This window comes from Myotis myotis, unplaced genomic scaffold (genome assembly GCF_014108235.1).
Source record: "Myotis myotis isolate mMyoMyo1 unplaced genomic scaffold, mMyoMyo1.p scaffold_m19_p_18, whole genome shotgun sequence".
Lineage (NCBI taxonomy): Eukaryota > Metazoa > Chordata > Mammalia > Chiroptera > Vespertilionidae > Myotis > Myotis myotis.
In genome coordinates, this window is record NW_023416322.1 from 16,480,071 (window position 1) to 16,497,708 (window position 17,638).

The 17,638-nt window shown below is 39.4% G+C and overlaps 1 protein-coding gene across 1 annotated transcript in view; it reads right to left on the reverse strand.

Moving 5' to 3' along the window:
• The window catches only part of PLA2G4A (phospholipase A2 group IVA), a 134,865-nt gene extending 119,205 nt beyond the window's left edge, over window positions 1–15,660 (reverse strand). Inside the window, exon 1 of the mRNA XM_036343609.1 lies at window positions 15,520–15,660. The gene's annotated coding sequence lies outside the window, so the exon portion shown is untranslated. The remainder of the gene's footprint in view (window positions 1–15,519) is intronic.
• Between the last annotated feature and the right edge of the window lie 1,978 nt (window positions 15,661–17,638).

A 17,638-nucleotide genomic window follows, 5' to 3' on the forward strand; every position in this document is an offset into this window, starting at 1 on the left:
GGAGCCGCCACTGTCACACTCAGGGCAGGGCCAATGGGGAGGTTATGGCTCTACCCTGTCACACACAGAGCAGGGCCGATCAGAGGGTTGGGGCGCCGCACTCAGTCACACACAGAGCCGCAGGGCGATCAGGGGGTTGGGGAGCTCCCCTCTATCAGGCACAGAGCAGGGCTGATCAGGGGGTTGGGGCGCCTTCCCCTGTCATGAACAGAGCAGGGCGGATAGGGAGGTTGTGGCCCCACCCCCTGTCACACACAGAGCCGCAGGGCGATCAGGGGATTTGGGCACTGCCCCCTGTCACACTGATCCCGGTGCCGGAGGCCTCTCAGCTCCGCTGATCCCGGTGCTGGGAGGCATATTATCCTTTTACTATATAGGATAGAGGCCTAGTGCACGGGTTGGGGCTGGCTGGTTTGCTCTGAAGGGTGTCCTGGATCAGGGTGGGGGTCCCAACTGGGGTGCCTGGCCAGCCTGGGAGAGGGGATGATGGCTGTTTGCAGCTGGTCACACACCCTTCAGGGTGGGGGTCCCCACTGTGGTGCCTGGCCAGTCTGGGTGAGGGGCTGAGGGCTATTTTCAGGCTGGCTAGTGACTGAAGCTCCCAACCGCTCCTTTTTTTCTTTTTTATTCTGGGCCAGCTTTAGCTTAGGTCTCCACTGCTGAAAGCAGGTTTCTGGCCTTTGTTTACAATGTTGCGATCCTGCTGGCTAAAGCCTGGTGGACTAAAGCAGGTTTCTGGGGTTTTGTTTAGCTTCTATATTTGTTGCTTAGAGTTGCAGCTCAGAGGCTCGCAGTAGCAGGCGGGGAACGCTGGAGTCCTCCGTCACTGAAGCAAGCAAGCCTCATGCTAGTTTCAAGCTGCCTGGCTGCCGGCCGCCATCTTGGCTGGCAGTTAATTTGCATATCGCCCTGATTAGCCAATGGGAAGGGTAGCGGTCGTACGCTAATTACCATGTTTCTCTTTTATTAGATAGGATATAGCTACTATGGTATCACTAAAGTTGTAAACTCTTAAATTATTTTGCTGGTGCTATTTTTAGAAACCTAGGCTAAGCAAAGAGTTTGATATCACTAACAGGCACAGAAAAATTAAGAAACAACAGGAATTAAGGTAAGTAAATGAGCTGCTTGATATGAAAAATGTCTCTTAAGTTACACTCTCGGTTTAGTATGGAAAGTCTGTTAAGAGAGCTCTCCTGTTCCCAAGGCAATCTAAAAGCAAAGGAACTCATTAATTAGGTCTGTTTCATAAGCCAGGCACCCAGCAGCATAGAACCTGTCTCCTGTGTCCCACAGATGCCTGGTCCTTGTGGATGATGTCCACGCTATTCTTGGTGAATGGACTTTTTCTGCTCCATAATTATTTCTTAGTCTCAAAGTTGTATTATTGAAAGTTCATTATTTAAACAGACAAATATATATGGATTATCTACCAGAGTTTGGGAGAGGGGAAACATTTAGCTGGTTTCAAATGGAAAAGGCCCGCCCTAACCGGTTTGGCTCAGTGGATAGATCAGCAGTTCTCAACCTGTGGGTCATGACCCCTTTGGGGGTCGAAAGACCCTTTCACAGGGGTAGCCTAAGACCATCGGAAAACACATATATAATTACATATTGTTTTTGTGATTAATCACTATGCTTTAAGTATGTTCAATTTGTAACAATGCAAATACATCCTGTATATCAGATATTTACATTACGATTCATAACAGTAGCAAAATTACAGTTATGAAGTGGCAATGAAAATAATTTTATGGTTGGGGGTCACCACAACATGAGGAACTGTATTAAAGGGTCTCGGCATTAGGAAGGGTGAGAACCACTGGGATAGAGCATCAACCTGCAGACTCCAGGGTCCCAGGTTCGATTCTGGTCAAGGGCATGTACCTTGGTTGCGGGCACATCCCCAGTAGGGAGTGTGTAGGAGGCAGCTGATCGATGTTTCTCTCTCATCGATGTTTCTAACTCTCTATCCCTCTCCCTTCCTCTCTGTAAAAAAATCAATAAAATATATTTTTTTTAAAATGGAAAAGGCCCAATAGGAAAGGTAAGTAACTAAGCTGATATTTGAAGCCATGAATGGGCTTAGCTGTACAGAAAGGGAAAGTGGGGAAGATTTCCTCCCTCCTCGGGAAAGGCCAGAAGCAGGAAGCGGCAGCCACACCAGAGGCTCCATCCCACTGCACTCTCTTACTGGTGCTGCCCCCGTCCCCCAACACACATTCTCTATAGCAGTGGTTCTCAACCTTCCTAATGCCGCGACCCTTTAATACAGTTCCTTATGTTGTGGTGACCCCCAACCATAAAATTATTTTCGTTACTACTTCATAACTGTAATGTTGCTACTGTTATGAATCGTAATGTAAATATCTGATATGCTATATATGTTTTCCGATGGTCTCAGCCCACAGGTTGAGAACCGCTGCTCTATAGGCTAGTCTCTGCCTGTCCGTCAGGGTTCCCTGTAATACACTCACTCTCAGAAGTAAACCATCTTTTAACCTGTCTACTGGGTTAAGACCCCTGTATTTCTCCTTGATGTCTTCAACCACAATGTTATAGACTATATTACCATCATGTGGAGTGCATGTCTGCAACATGAAGGGAGTCTGTTTGTCTCTCCCTGTATTCCTATTGGGCCCTGATGTGATCATGCAATGACTATTGATTGAAGGATGAATGAACAAACTTGGGAATTTGTATGGTGTTTTGGAGAAAATGGCCAGACTGAAGATGAGGTCTTGTTGTTGAGAAATCATCAAGGGGAGGTAGAGCCCATTTGTAGAACCTGGAATGACAAACTGGGAGATATCTTAGCAATTGCTAAATTATTTTAAAAGTTCGGCCCGGCCAGCGTGGCTCAGCGGTTGAGTGTTGACCTATGAACCAGGAGGTCAGGGTTCGATTCCTGGTCAGGGCACATGCCTGGGTTGCAGGCTTGATCCCCAGTGTGGGGTGTGCAGGAGGCAACCAATCAATGATTCTCTCTCATCATTGGTGTTTCTATCTCTCTCTCCCTCTCCCTTCCTCTCTGAAATCAATAAAAATATATTTAAAAATAAATAAATAAAAGTTCATACTTATTCAACATTTCCAAGGTGCCAGGTACTGTACTAAGGGATTTATATACACCATCTCACTTCATCTTTGTAACAACAGAGGGATTACTATAGACATTTTAGAGATTAAAAAACTTAACCTTTAAGAAGGTTAAGTGATTTGTCAATTGACAGCTCAGACTGAGGCAGACAGTGCCCTTAGCCACACTCTAAAGAGAATGCTCTCTCCCAGGAAGACTAAGAAACTTTCCCAGGTCATCTGTGTCGACCGGTGCTGAGCCTGCCCTGGCATCCTGACACTCGGCCTCGTACCAAATTCTTTCTTTCTATATCGTTCTGCCACTCTACCCTCAAGGACAAGAGGGATTTCGAGACATTATACAATATGCAAGAATGTTAAGAGTCTTAGCAGAGAGCCAGCACAATGGAAAGGGTGCTTTGTATTAGTTTGCTGAGTCTGCCAAAATAAAATCCTACAGACTAGGATCAGTGATGGCGAACCTATGACACACGTGTCAGAGGTGACACATGAACTCATTTTTTTTTGGTTGATTTTTCTTTGTTAAATGGCATTTAAATATATAAAATAAATATCAAAACTATAAGTCTTTGTTTTACTATGGTTGCAAAGATCAAAAAATTTCTATATGTGACACGGCACCAGAGTTAAGTTAGGGTTTTTCAAAATGCTGACACGCCGAGCTCAAAAGGTTCGCCATCACTGGACTAGGTAGTTTCAAGCAACAGAAACTTTCACAGCTCCAGGGGCTGGAAATCTAAGACCAAAGTGTCCGCAGATTTGGTTTCCTCTGAGGCCTCTTTCATTGGCTTACACGTGGCCACCTTCTCCCTGTGTCCTCACATGGTCTTTCTCCTGTGCCCACATATCATGCTATCTGCTGTGTATCCAAATTTCCTCTTCTTAGGAGGGCACCAGATGGCTTGGTTTAGGGCTCATCCTAAGGTCCTAACTCTATCACCTCTTTTAAGGCTCTACCTCTAAATGCAGTCACTGGTGGTGGGGGTGGGGTGGGTTACGGCTTCAACTCATGAATGGGGCGGCGGGAAAGAGGATGGGGACACAATTCAGTCTGTAACACACTGATAATATAAACAGAGCATTGAAACAAAGAAGCATACAATTGTTAACGGAGAAAAGTCCTGTTTGGGGAGGCCAGCCAGAGAGGCCCAGGTGTGATATCCAGGTGAACCTATTTTACAGGCTAGGACACTGGCTGGCCTGGCTCACAGTTACATTATGAACAAAGCAAGAATGTCTCCTGGCCAGAAGCCAGTTTCCTAATTTTCTTTCCTCGATTTATTGTTATTCTCTCTGATTTGTTGTTATTTTCCATTGTTTCACCTCTTGGTGGCCACAAACAAGCAGCCATTTAGGCTATAGTGCAAGTCACACAATTTTGGAACTAGAAGAAAATATTCATAATTGCCACCTAGACAGAACTTCAGTGTGCAAGTGTGTACCTGGGGCCTAAAGATGTAAACAAATATATCCAAGCCCACCCAGTTAGGGAAACCGCTTTCTTTTATTTATTTTTTTCAATTACACTTTACTTTCACGATTATTCTGTGTTAGTTTCAGATGTACAGCATACTGGTTAGACAATCGTGTACTTTACAGAGTGTGGAATCTAAAGAACAAAATAAACAAAATAGAAATAGACTCAAAGAGACAGAGAACAGACTGATGGTTGACAGAGGGGAGGCGTGGTTGAGGGGCTAAGTGCAAAAGGTGAAGGGATTAAGTATACATTGCTAGTTACGGAATAATCTCAGAGACGTAAATTACAGCATAGGGAGTATAGTCAATAACATCGTGTTAACTATATATGGGGCCAGGTGGGTACTGGGAATATCGGGGGCGAGGGGAGGGCTGAGCACATCTCTTCACTCTCACCCAGCTATTCTTTGTAAGCTACCAGCAACCCACTCACTTCCCGAATAAAAGGAAACAGAGCCAAAATGAAACAGAACATATAGGTAAATTTTAATTTGACCCAAATTTTACGTTTCAAGTTATTGTTTGTTGATAAGCTCAAGATATGAATTTGAGGGAAGTGAATAACTGAATTTATCTCTATAATTCATCAAATAAAGCTTTAAAAGAATCATTTTCATCATTTATACTTCTCTAGGTTTGAATCATAGATATCCGATGTTTACTTACAAACACTAAGTGGATGGTTTCCAAAATTCCTCTTCCCACTCAAAACATTATGGAGTAATATCCCATCGACAAGTGTAAACTATATTATGTTCATTTTCAGAAAATGAATAACATTTCACCTTCTACCTAAAAGAAACTGCTAATGGTGACGTACTGGGTGTTAACACTTTGTAAATATATCTAACAATGTGGCACAAAAGCCTAAGAAAAGGGGTGTATTTTGAGAAGCACATTATTTCTACATCTCTCTCTCTCTCTCTCTCTCTCTCTCTCCAGACCAGACAGTTCAAAATATTCTCCCCTGGGGCGCATTTGTGTTTTGTTGAGGCTTCCACTCCCTCCTTAATTGCTGCCTTTTTGCGTGACGTACTAGAGATTGCCACAGCAGGAAAAGCCATATATTTCTTTTCTAAAGTAAACCGTCCTGGGAAAACCCCCAAGAAAATGGTCATACTGGCTTTAATGTTTCATGAGCGTGAGGCTGCTCTTGGAGTTAAAATAGGAATGTTGACTTATGGTCTTGAAGCAGAAAAAATGGACAGGAAATATGGCAGGAATGGTAGAATATCAGCAAAGCCATATACCTGCACACCTCGGGTGTTAACTGTGAAGTTCAACTAGACCAGCATTCTGCAGTACTGGAGTGGGAAGCCTGTAATAGGAGTCAAGTTCACCATTCCTTTGTCAGGGGATAAGAAGGTTTGAAATATGCTTCCAGATACTGTAAATGGCAGTTCACTTTTGAAATGCACAGGAAACCCAGTCTTTTGCAGGATTAAGAGCTCCTGCAAAATAGAAAGTATTTCCTTCCTCCCCTCCCCTCCCTCCCTCCCTCCCTCCCTCCCCTCTTCCTTCCTTCCTTCCTTCCTTCTTTCCTTCCTTCCTTTCCCCTTCCCTTTCCCCTCCCTCCCTCCTTTCTTTCTCTTTCTTTCTTTCTTTCTTTCTTTCTTTCTTTCTTTCTTTCTTTCTTTCTTTCTTTCTTTCTTTCTTTCTTTCTTTCTTTCTTTCTTTCTTTCTTTCTTTCTTTCTTTCTTTCTTTCTTTCTTTCCTCTTCCAACCTCCCACTCTAGAAAAACTCAGCCATTCTAGCTCATCTGGGTTTGCTCCTAGCATTTTAACACAACTGGAGAAAAGCCACATAAGCTGGCATTTTTAGGTTGACATTCTCTAAACTCAAGAGGCTCTCAACACTACCCAGCATCATTCCAACTTTTTCTAGTGAACTTGCATTCCCACTCTAGAAAATGTCTTTCTTCTGCCCCTAAAGCAGCGGTTCTCAACCTGTGGGTCGCGACCCCTTTGACGGTCAAAAGGCCCTTTCACAGGGGTCGCCTAAGACCATTCTGCATATCAGATATTTACATAACGATTCATAACACTAGCAAAATTACAGTTATGAAGTAGCAACGAAAATAATTTTATGGTTGGGAGACACAACATGAGGAACTGTTTTAAAGGGCCAGAAGGTTGAGAACCACTGCCAAGTCTCTCACTCCAACCCCCTCCAACCCACTTTTAGCTGATGACCTCATCTCCCTTCTCTGAAAAAACAGAAGGCACCAGAGGGAAGTTTCTCATCTTCCCACCACCAGATCTGCAAACTCCTCTACATGTACACAATGTAGGCAGTTCCTCCTCCTGATATAGACCTGGCCCCACACGTTGTCTTTCTGCCTGAAAAATCCCTCTCTTCTCCTCAAGTACTTCATTCTGATATCCATGACTTTTTTTTCCTGAATCATCAAACTTTAGTTTTTATTGCATAATCTGATCAGCAAACCTGTTAGTCTCCCTCTACTCCATATTCCTTTGCCCTCCATGTCTCCATTTTTATGCTGTTTCACTGACAGATATCTGGGAAGGACCATTTGCTCAAACTGCATCCAATATCCTCCAGCCCTCACTTCCCATCCACTTACCATCTCACTTCCACTTCCTTCTCATCCTATTCTGTCCACTGAAGCTGTTTTTAATCCAGATCGCGAAAGACCTCCAAGTTTTCAAATGTAGCTGTCACTTTTCTACCCTCTGCTTCTCTGGAACCACTTTCCATCCTTTCCTTCCAATCCCTAGTTTTCCATCTGATTTCTTGGTCACTTCTTTGCAGGTTTATTTGCAAATGCTGTCCTCTGCCTGGAGCCCCCACCTTGAGCCACACCTGTTCTCACTCCCTTCACCTCTCACGCATGGCTTCTCATCCCTCACATCTTGGCTTAACTTTTACCTCTCAGCAAAACCTTCCCATTCTTCACCTTCCCAGTTATTTTCTACTATTGAAGTCCATTTGCCTCCTTTATTAACTGTTTATTGTTTGCTTAATTACTGTCTCTCTCCTCCAAGAGGGAATTAATCACTGTACTTGCTTTATTCACCCAGGTATGCCCTGAATGCAACACAACGCCTAGCATGTGCTTAGTGTTCATTAAAACTTACTGAATTGGTGAAGGAATAAATGCACAAAGCCCAGTGATCAATAATTCCTGGTTGATATTAGCATCTACATTTTTTCACCCAAAAGGTAAAATAATTCTTAAGTGAAAAAGAGAACAGGCTATCTAAATTTCTTCTTTTCTTAAGTATTAAAAAGATACATTTCTCTTACTATTATCCTAGCTATACTATACACATAAGTAAAATAGTATTTAGAAATTATTTTCCCCCCGAATATTGTAATTTTTTTGAGAGTTGTTTTCATTGTGACAATAGTTCATAAGGTATTAGTCAACCAAGTTAATTTGTCAATCTAAAATATAATTTAAATACTAAGAATTGCAACGTATTCTAAATGAGTCTCAAAAAATTAAGTGCCCAGTAGCTGACTAGAAGTAAACATCTTACTATTTTATAATTAAGTCTTTCATTAACCAAGAAATCTCTTTAATTTAGAATGTTTGCTATGAGAAATCTTACTAAAATACATGCTAGTAACATCTTCTCCTAAGAATCAAGGCTATAACAATACTTTAAATAATTATCTGCACATAAATTACCATTGTGTATTAAAAGTAGTGACTTAGAAGACTGTGCCATGAACTATGGAAATGCCTTAGGTGTTATGTCTTTGAGATATAAATTCATGACCTCAATCAATTTTAAATTCCTGTGCCTGTTCTTCATGACAGTTGAATAGGAAGAAAGTTGATACCTGTTTGAGATTTGTGGTAGATATCACAAGGGACTGATGGCTATTATGAAATCTTAATCATAGATGCTGGCAGAATGTCCTCATAACTGCATATATCTTTAGGCACTTTCCCCCAACTTGCTTTTCTATAGATTCTTACACAATTGCTCTAAATTATTTTTCTCAATACTTTCATAATATTATATGAAACACTGCATGTAAAAAACCAACAAAATAGATTACCCTTTTTTTTTAAATAAATTGAAAAATGAGAGCCTGAAGAAAAGCTGAAGACACCATTTATCTGCCCTCAGACTATCCCAGGAGGACAATGTCTCTTCTACAATTACAGACCCAAGAATTCAGCAAGAATATCTCCTTCCACAAGGGGCCCAACATCCCAGCTCATTGCCTACAGACTGAACTCAACTTGCTTATCTTGTTAAAGCTGTGGATATTCAAGTATGGGGCAAAGAGGAAGTTTGTCAATTTACTGACTGAAACTCAGAAGCCATTTGCTGACCTAATGTTTCTAGTGGCTCAGTTGCATCTAGCACTCAAACTTGATCTTCTATGTATTATTTATTATGAAGTTTACATATGTATAATAAACAATTTTACAACTAATGTAAGTTTTAATCCTGAAAAGGAATGTCTAGTTTACCAGAAGCTACTGAATTGTTCAGAAAGGTAAAATAATTTTTTTCTATAACTGATTAATCCAAGATCAGATCAATCACTTTTATACAAATGCTTTATGCCAACTTCCAGGGTTAATAAAAGAGCCAAAAAGAGTCATAGGCTCTTCAGGTTATACTTAGAATATTCTAAGAGAATGCTCTAATCCAAACTGGAAATAAAGCCTCTAGTAAAATTAGCACTTCATATATAACTCATAATATGTCTATTTTGTATTTTTAGATAAAATGTTACATACTTTATCTTTTTTCCAATATATTTTTTATTGATTTCAAAGAGGAAGGGAGAGGGGAAGAGAGCAATATCAATGATGAGAGAGAATCATCAGTTGGTTGCCTCCTGCACACCCCCTATAGGGGATCGAGCCCACAACCTGGGCATATGTGCCCTGATGGAGAATCGAACCATGACCTCCTGGTTCAAACCATGACCTCCTGATTCATAGGTGACCTCCTGGTTCATAGATTGATGCTCAACCACTGAGCCACACCGGCCAGGCTACTTTATCTTCTTAAAGTGGCGTATAGCTATATAAAGTGCTAAATAGTTCTAAAATACAAAATTGTAGATCATACACTACTTTCTCAATCATTCTTAAATGTCTGTGCAACTTCCTCTATTAGGTCAATCAGTAATCCAGTTAAAAGAGAAGAATAAGTGAGTTAATATGGAAACCTGTACCATCTGGATCTTCCTTCCCCAATAATTTTTCTGATATTAACACAAATAGGAAGAGGTTGGTGGCCTTAAAAATAACATGCATCAAAATTGAAAATACAAACCAATTAATCAGTTAATTAACTGAAGCATACACAATGCATCAAAATGGAAATCATGATTAGACATTAAGTAAGCCATTTGATGTTTCCATATTTCTCTTTTCAGGTCTGTAAAATGTGACTACCTGCTGTACTAACTTACTGAGTTATTTTGGAAATGAAGTTCTCAAGCAATCTCTTCATAAGCCATAAATGCTGTGCAAATGAAAAATATTGGCCCTGTGATATTTTTTTCAAACTACATAATCAGAGAACATACTGTAAATTAGGTAATAACAAAATGAAAAACTAAGCATGTATAAGCTGAGTATTATAAATATACGAGTTTTCTATACTATTGAATACTGAAATTACACATATTACAAACAAATTACATATTTGTATCCTAATTCAAAACATACTGTTACCTAAAATACCCAAATTTCCCTGCAGACTCCAAAACAATCAAATGAGGAGAAAGTTAAGGAAAGGGGATAAGCTGATTTATTTATAACTGCTTGTGCTATGAACCTATCAGCCCATCATCTTTAACCCAGAGGTTGTTAAATGGATAAGGATCACTTACAGGTATTTGTTGAGTTTCTCTAGTCATTTGAATTCATTAAATAAGTGATTGGACTAGTAGTATGGCCTATAAATCTACTTCTGGTGAACAGTCAATTATTTAAGCTTATTTCATATGTGTATAAAGGAGAGATAAACTGTATTTTCAAAGAATGTTGCAAGGGTGGACTAAGAATCAGAGAGAATCAAAAACCAGAATCACACAGCAAGAGCAGCAAATATTTGGTACATCTCTTTTTCTCAGGCAGGTGATGGTACCAAAATACCAGAACTACTTACTATCAACTACTTACAAAATATCTGCTCTACTTACTATCTCCTTTGAAAAAAACACAAGAACCAACTTTTTGGTTCTCCCAACTGTCACTGCCCAAATTATCAGAGTAGAAGAGGAAGAGTTGACTAAAATTAAGTTCATTTTAAGTTGGTTCGTGACAAACATGGATACTATTTTTTTAATGAAACCTTTACAAGGAATCATCATGTAACCCTTGGTCCTTATCTGTATTAAGCAAGTCTGGATGTTCCCAGAGGTGTGGGACATTCTACAAGTATTTTCGAAACCCTCTTCAATTTCCCTAATTTTGTAGAATATGACAGTCTATGAGAATACATATGACTTGCTTTCATTTTTCAATGCATCTCACTCATTTTTAAAGAAAGGGCTTTAGGAAACGATAAGGTCAATCCTCCAAAACTGAGAAAAGCAATGTTTCCAGAATTTCTATTTCTAGTTCAAAATTTAGCTTTAATTTTGACCTCTAACACTCTTCAAAATGGAGGACTCCAAAGGGCCTTTGATTATGTGAGCTATGTCTATTGATATTTATTGAATTAGAAATTAAAACTGAAGAAAATATTTAAAACTCACATTGAAAGAGGCAATTCATAAACACAGACATCTAAGTGGCTCTGCTATCAATGTAATTAGCTAATTATTAATAATAGGAAAGGAGCAAAGAGAAGGCCAGACATTATAGGCATATTCCCTGCAGAACATTGGGGGAAAGGGGCTGGACAAAGGGAAGATAGATATGTGCCCGGTAAAGTAGGGATGACTAGGGAAGGTTACTGTCAGTCACCCTTGGGAACAGAGGTCATTGGCCAGAATGGGCATGTCCACTGTAAGTTCGAGGAAATTTGGGATATATAATCCCCTGAACAAAGAAGTTCACTGTCTTGGTTCCTCTTGGCACACTTGGCTCATGGCTCATTCTTGGCTTCCTGGCATTCTACCATGTGGCCCATGGCTATGAGGACCCCCACACCCAATGGACTAATGGACTGCAACTAGCCTGATGATATACTGGACCTGGCTCCAACATGGAAAACTCGTGACACTGGCTTTGATTTTAGCTTTACTGAAAGCCAGCTACACTTCTTCTACTGGACTAAGGGAAATGGGACTTTGGAAATGCAAAGGGATTTAACTCCATGTGAATAAAAGTTATTGATTCTCCTGTGTAAGTCTCAGAAAATTATTTTTCTTGGGATATCATAAGAAGTCCACCCCCAGCAGCACCCGGTGGGGAAGAAGACCCCCTACTTTATCAGATATCAGCTACTTTGAAAATTGTTCAACCTTATTTCTGGAAGAAATACAAATTGAAACAAAATGCCAATTTCGTATAACAATTATCTAACATTTTAATTTGCTGTTTGTTGTGTTTGAGTAATAACACAATGTTGGTTTGGGGAAATTCTACCCTCTTATACTACTTATAAATGGATACAATCTGTCTTAAGAACAAAATGCCAAAAATAATAACTAGCATTCCATAACATATTGCTAAATATTCTTAGGAATCCTCCAAATAACCAAGTATTATTATTTCTGTTCTACAGTTGAGAAAAGAACGTTTTGCTAAAACAATTATTGGCTTATCTCACAACCTGTAAGATAGCAGAACTTCTGTTAGAACCTGGAACATACATACGCTTGTAAGAATCTACACAAAGGAAATAAGCAAAGAGGTACACAAACATTTATATAAGAGGTCCCAGCTGAAACGTTATTTAAAATAGTAGAAATCTGTAACCTACCTAAATATCTAACAACTTATAATTGGCCAGTACATTTCCACAGACTAAAATTACACCATAGTGAGGCCCATGCTCTTGCTTACGTGTAGCCTGGCATCGCTCACACAGTGTGTACCATATAGTAGGAACTCAATGATATTTGTTTAAGATAGAAATAAACACAAAATAATGCATGAATACAAAAAAACTCATGTTTTAAGAGAAAATTCCGTGATTGAAGAGGAAGTATGTTATAAAACAGTATGAATGGTGTGTTAAATTAATTAAATGAGGAGGCAATTCGTCTGAGGCGACTTCATTGTCATGGCGGCCTACCTAAGCAAATCAAAATTTTAAACCTGTAAATGCCTCAAAGTTACAAATTTGAAACCTAAGGACAACCAATCACAAACAGCCAACTAAGCTTTAAGCTATAGCCAGTCAATAATTTCCTTACTTTGCTTCTACTTTTTCTATAAAAGTCTCTGCCCCTAGATCCTGCAGGTGACCCTTTCCGAACTACTTTCCATTTTTCACTGCCTCATTTCAAATGATTTTTGCTCCAAAAACTCTTAAAATGTTTAATATGCCTCAGTTTACCTTTTAGCAAGTATGATCACAATTTTATAATATCTACATGTGCGTGCATGTATAGGAAAATGCCTAGAAGTATAAACGGATGTGCATACAGGAATTCCTGTCTCTCTGCTGATGCATGCTAGTTACTCAATAAATATTTGTTGATTGAATAAATGAAAGAATGACATTTTGAAAATGGTTATCCCTTTAGGGGGTAATAGGTAATTTTCCACTGTACTTCTTTGCAATTTACTATACTGAATGAAATTTAAGCAGTGAACATGAATTATCTTTGGAAGAAATGAAAATATCATAAAACATAATCATGCTGGGAAATATGGTTAGGAATTTTAGAATAAAAGAGCAAACCTAGACAACCCACAATCCAATTAAAAATGACTTACGCCTTGTTTTCCTACTATGTTTTACTTGCTGCATTCAGCAACAAAAGGTATCAGATGTTACAGAAAAATAACAATATTTTTCTAATATTGCCCAACTGGTCATTAGTGGGGCTAAGTCTAGAATCTAGGTCACTTGGTTTCCAGGCAAGTCATTTTTCCATTACACCAAACTGCTTAGAGTTCCAGCACCCTGACGAATAAGTGAACAATGTGAGCCCTGCAATCAATAGTCATTATTAGGCAGTTCTTTACTTATAAATAAAATGATTTGGTAATTATTTGATATTATAAGAAAATTCCAAAGTTCTAAGAAGTACAACACTTTCACGTGACATTAATTGCTTGGGGGGCGGGGGGGGGGGGAGGAGTATGAATGTCCTAAAGCTGTTTCCAAAGTGGTGCATGTTGGAGGACAGTATGCGAGCTTTATTCTGGGGAAGGGTCTACAGCTTTCATAATACTTGTAAAAGGGTCTGTGACTTAAAAAAAAAAAGTTGAGAATAACTAAAGCTATAAAGTCTGCAAGCAAGAGGAGGAAGAAAAATTGATGGTCAATGAAAGGCCTATGAGAGGAAAAGGAACCACAGCTAATTCTGTCTTCCTCTTTTTTATTCTTGGAACTTATTTTTAATATGCAAATAATTTGGTTTCATGACTCTGCTTTCTAAGCAGTGACAACCAAGAATGATACCGATGGGTTAAAATAGGCCAAATTATCTCTATGTTGTGAACTTCTTCAGGTACTAAGAAATCTATTCAATCGTTTTCCTTTTCCTAATTAAACATACGTGCAAAATACTTCAAAAGTGATCACTTATGTTTAACTAAGAAAAGGAAAATGATTGAATATATTTCTTAGTCCCATAAAATGTGCTTCCCCTACGGGAAGTCTGTAAAGCTGCTGTGAACAAATGCAGATAAAACACTTCTCTAGGCATTTCACAATTATTGCTTAATTTAAAATGTAACTCTTTCTCTGCTCAATGAAAGAAGCAAATAACTGTGGTTGTCTTTTTTTTTTTTTTTATCCCAGCATCAAACTTGATTGGCAAGGTGTAGGGACCTTTAGAATATAATTTTAAAACTCTTAACAGGGTTAGTTTCACCACTATCCCCTGCAAATATCTTGGGCTACATTTTCACATTTATGCAATAAACAGAAACAAACCCAAACACAAATTGTCCTTGAAAGGGTTAAACACGCAAATATCATAACTTAGACATCCATCCAAATGGTATGCCTTCTCTATCTGCCTCAGTTGAATAAATGCTTACATCATCAACCAATAGGAAGAGCATTTCTTGTTCTAGTTTTTGAAGTGAAAAATCATTATTTTTAAGACTGAAATTATTATAAGCTGAAGGAGACCTAGCTATGTTAAGCCACTATTATTTCAAATTCAATGCCATTTTTACTGCTTCAAAAACAAAATTACTAAAATAATATTCACACTTGAAACTTAACGTTATCGTTATTCGGACAAATCTTTTCCAGTGTCTAGCCTGGAGTTCTGTTCTCCTGGCATGTTCACCAAGTTAGAGAAAGGGCGAATCGAATCAGAATACCAGCTGTTTTACAATTAATTTTTCAGTATTGTCTTTTTTTTCTGCATAACACTGCAACACATTAAATACCCAGGAATGCATAAGTAACCAAAATGACTACTTCTTCATCAAAACATAAATGAGTCCCCAAATTCTGTAACTAAAGAGCATCAGGGCTGTCAAAACGCACGCTGCTCAAGTTATTGGGGATCTGTGACCATGGGGTGGCATCACGTGGAGCCCTAATAAGCGCCACCTCGCTGCCTTTCGAATGTTGGGTTGGCTCTTTCGCTGCTGTAAGTGAAGGAACACTTTATCTTTTGACTCCACGGTGCATTTAGACCCCGGAAATCAAACTGGCATTTGTCAGAAGATAATTAAGATTCCCTGATCTGTCTCATTTCAAAAGGCAGAGGAGGGGGCGGACTTTTTAAAACGCAGTGAAGACTAGATTTCCCCGTGTCCTTTCCTCCTTCCAAGTTAAGATACAAACTAGAAGCTAAGGAGGGTGGGAGCGGGGAGCAGAGCAGGGCGGAGGTAGAGTAAATATATTGCTTACAGTTCCCAGAGTTACAAGAGCTTCTTCGGGATCCTTTATGCCTCTAGCTTTCTGTCAGGATCCTTTTTCAGCCGGGGCCACAGTGAAGTTTAAGTCTAATCCTTGGTGGGAGGGGCTAAGACGTGGGCTGGTTTCCTTTAGTCTTCGCAGATGTTTTAAGGTGGAATGAAAGAGGAAGCGAGGGAAAGCACTGTTCCTGCAGATGCTGGCATCCTACTGTAAATGATGTTTGAAGTCAGAACACATACTTAAACAATGTGTGCGTTAACCGGTCCCAAATTACATGGATGCTGGCTGCCTGGCTGGCTGGCTGGCTGGCTTGTGTGTGTGTGTGTGTGTGTGTGTGTGTGTGTGTGTGTGTGTGTGTAAGTGCTCCTTGTCCTTAAGTAGTTACTGCTTCCTCTTTTTTTCCAAACGAGCAAGAACTAGATTGAAAAGATGAATAACCTAGAGCATTTTCGAATTCTTAAAAAGGCAAAGTTGAATACCCAGAATAGAAAATGAGTTCATTATAAGAACACTTTAAAAATCAAATTTGTTCAAATATTTCCTCCCCAAACTTAAAACACCTGAATTGATAACTGTTTGTAACTGTAAGATTAAAGGCATACCAGCGACCATAATGCATATATGTTAAAAGTTAGGGGAGAACCAAATCTGATTGAACTACCGTTTTGCAATGTAAGTTCAAATGTTATGACTGTAACAAAGAAGGTGTACCGTTTAAATTTATCCAAATCTCACAAGAATGGTTTAGTGCCTTTAAAGATTAATTTAGTATATCTTGTTTTCAAACCCAGTATCTTCTATTTTTGCCTTTAATACCGAGCTCATTCTTTTAGCTTTCTTATAACATTTTCAAGTAATATAATTTCTGCAGATCCCATCATTAAATTTTCTGGATTTTCCATCTTCTAGAGCCCAAGATTCAACTCCTTTTTGTTTTTTGTTTTCTACCATAAATTCAACCTGAGATGTTATAAATCTCTCCGTCCTGCAAAAAAAAGGCCAGAAGTGTCTAATGGGAATCAAACTCTTTCTCTTTCCAAAGAAGACCCTGAATTTCTTAAGAGCGGATATGTGCTAAAGAGAGGAGCCGAGAGCACACTGTTGTTTTTCACCTTTTTCTCCAGGTACAATTGGTGAAAGAAGATGTTTTCAGGGCACATTCATCCTAAAACTGACAAAGAAAGACTCCCTTGAAAAGCAGCCTCGCGTGCTCCCATGGGTTTGATGATAAAAGGTTGTAGCTCTCAGTATTTGAAGAGGTTGTCCAATAGCGTGTTACATGTTGAAGATAAGAAAAATGTTTGATTAAATGCTTTTAAAGAAGATTTCAGAGTATGTTATGGCGATAGTTAAAACTTATGGGATGATGTTTGCCTCTTTCTGGTCTTACCAAGTTAGGCTGACTTGTCTCCATGCTTGTAGCAAAGAGAAGCTTCTGCAAGCATGCCTCTCATGTAACTGGTGCAGAACATCTCCCATTTCCCCATTCTGTGGTTCTGTGGCCTCCATGCCCACAACCATTTTGGCTCCCTGCCTATGATCTCATTGTCCACATAGACCCCTAGATGGATAGCCCAAGTTCAGATATACTGCCTTTACTTTGTCCATCCTCCCCCACACCCGTCAAAAAATATTTCCAGCACTAGCCTACTGGCTCCAAGAACCTCTGCCCCCACCTTAGGTAAGAGAGACACTGCTCTTATAGCCTGCCTCCAGTGGTAGGATCCATTAGGTCTGAAGATCCCTCTTCCCTGTGTCTGTCCATCAATGAAGATCAGTTAGGAGGAGGAATACAGTTGAAAATCAACTGGAACTGAGCAATTGTAGCAGCCTCTAATTTAAATCCAATCCACCTTTTGCATTGTCGCCAATGAGTTTTTTTATACTGTTTGCTGTTAATTAACAATTTATAATTTAAGACTGAGAGTAATAAGCTAATTTTAGCACTGGACAAGTAAGCAAAAGGAACAGCCTCAGAACTGGTCATGGTAACTAACAAGGAAGTACCTACTGGCTCAAAAAGCAGAAAAGAAGAACCTTATGTTTTCATGATTGATTTTTCTCACTTTATATGCAGTTGCTTCTATTCACTTTGTTATGATCTTACCTA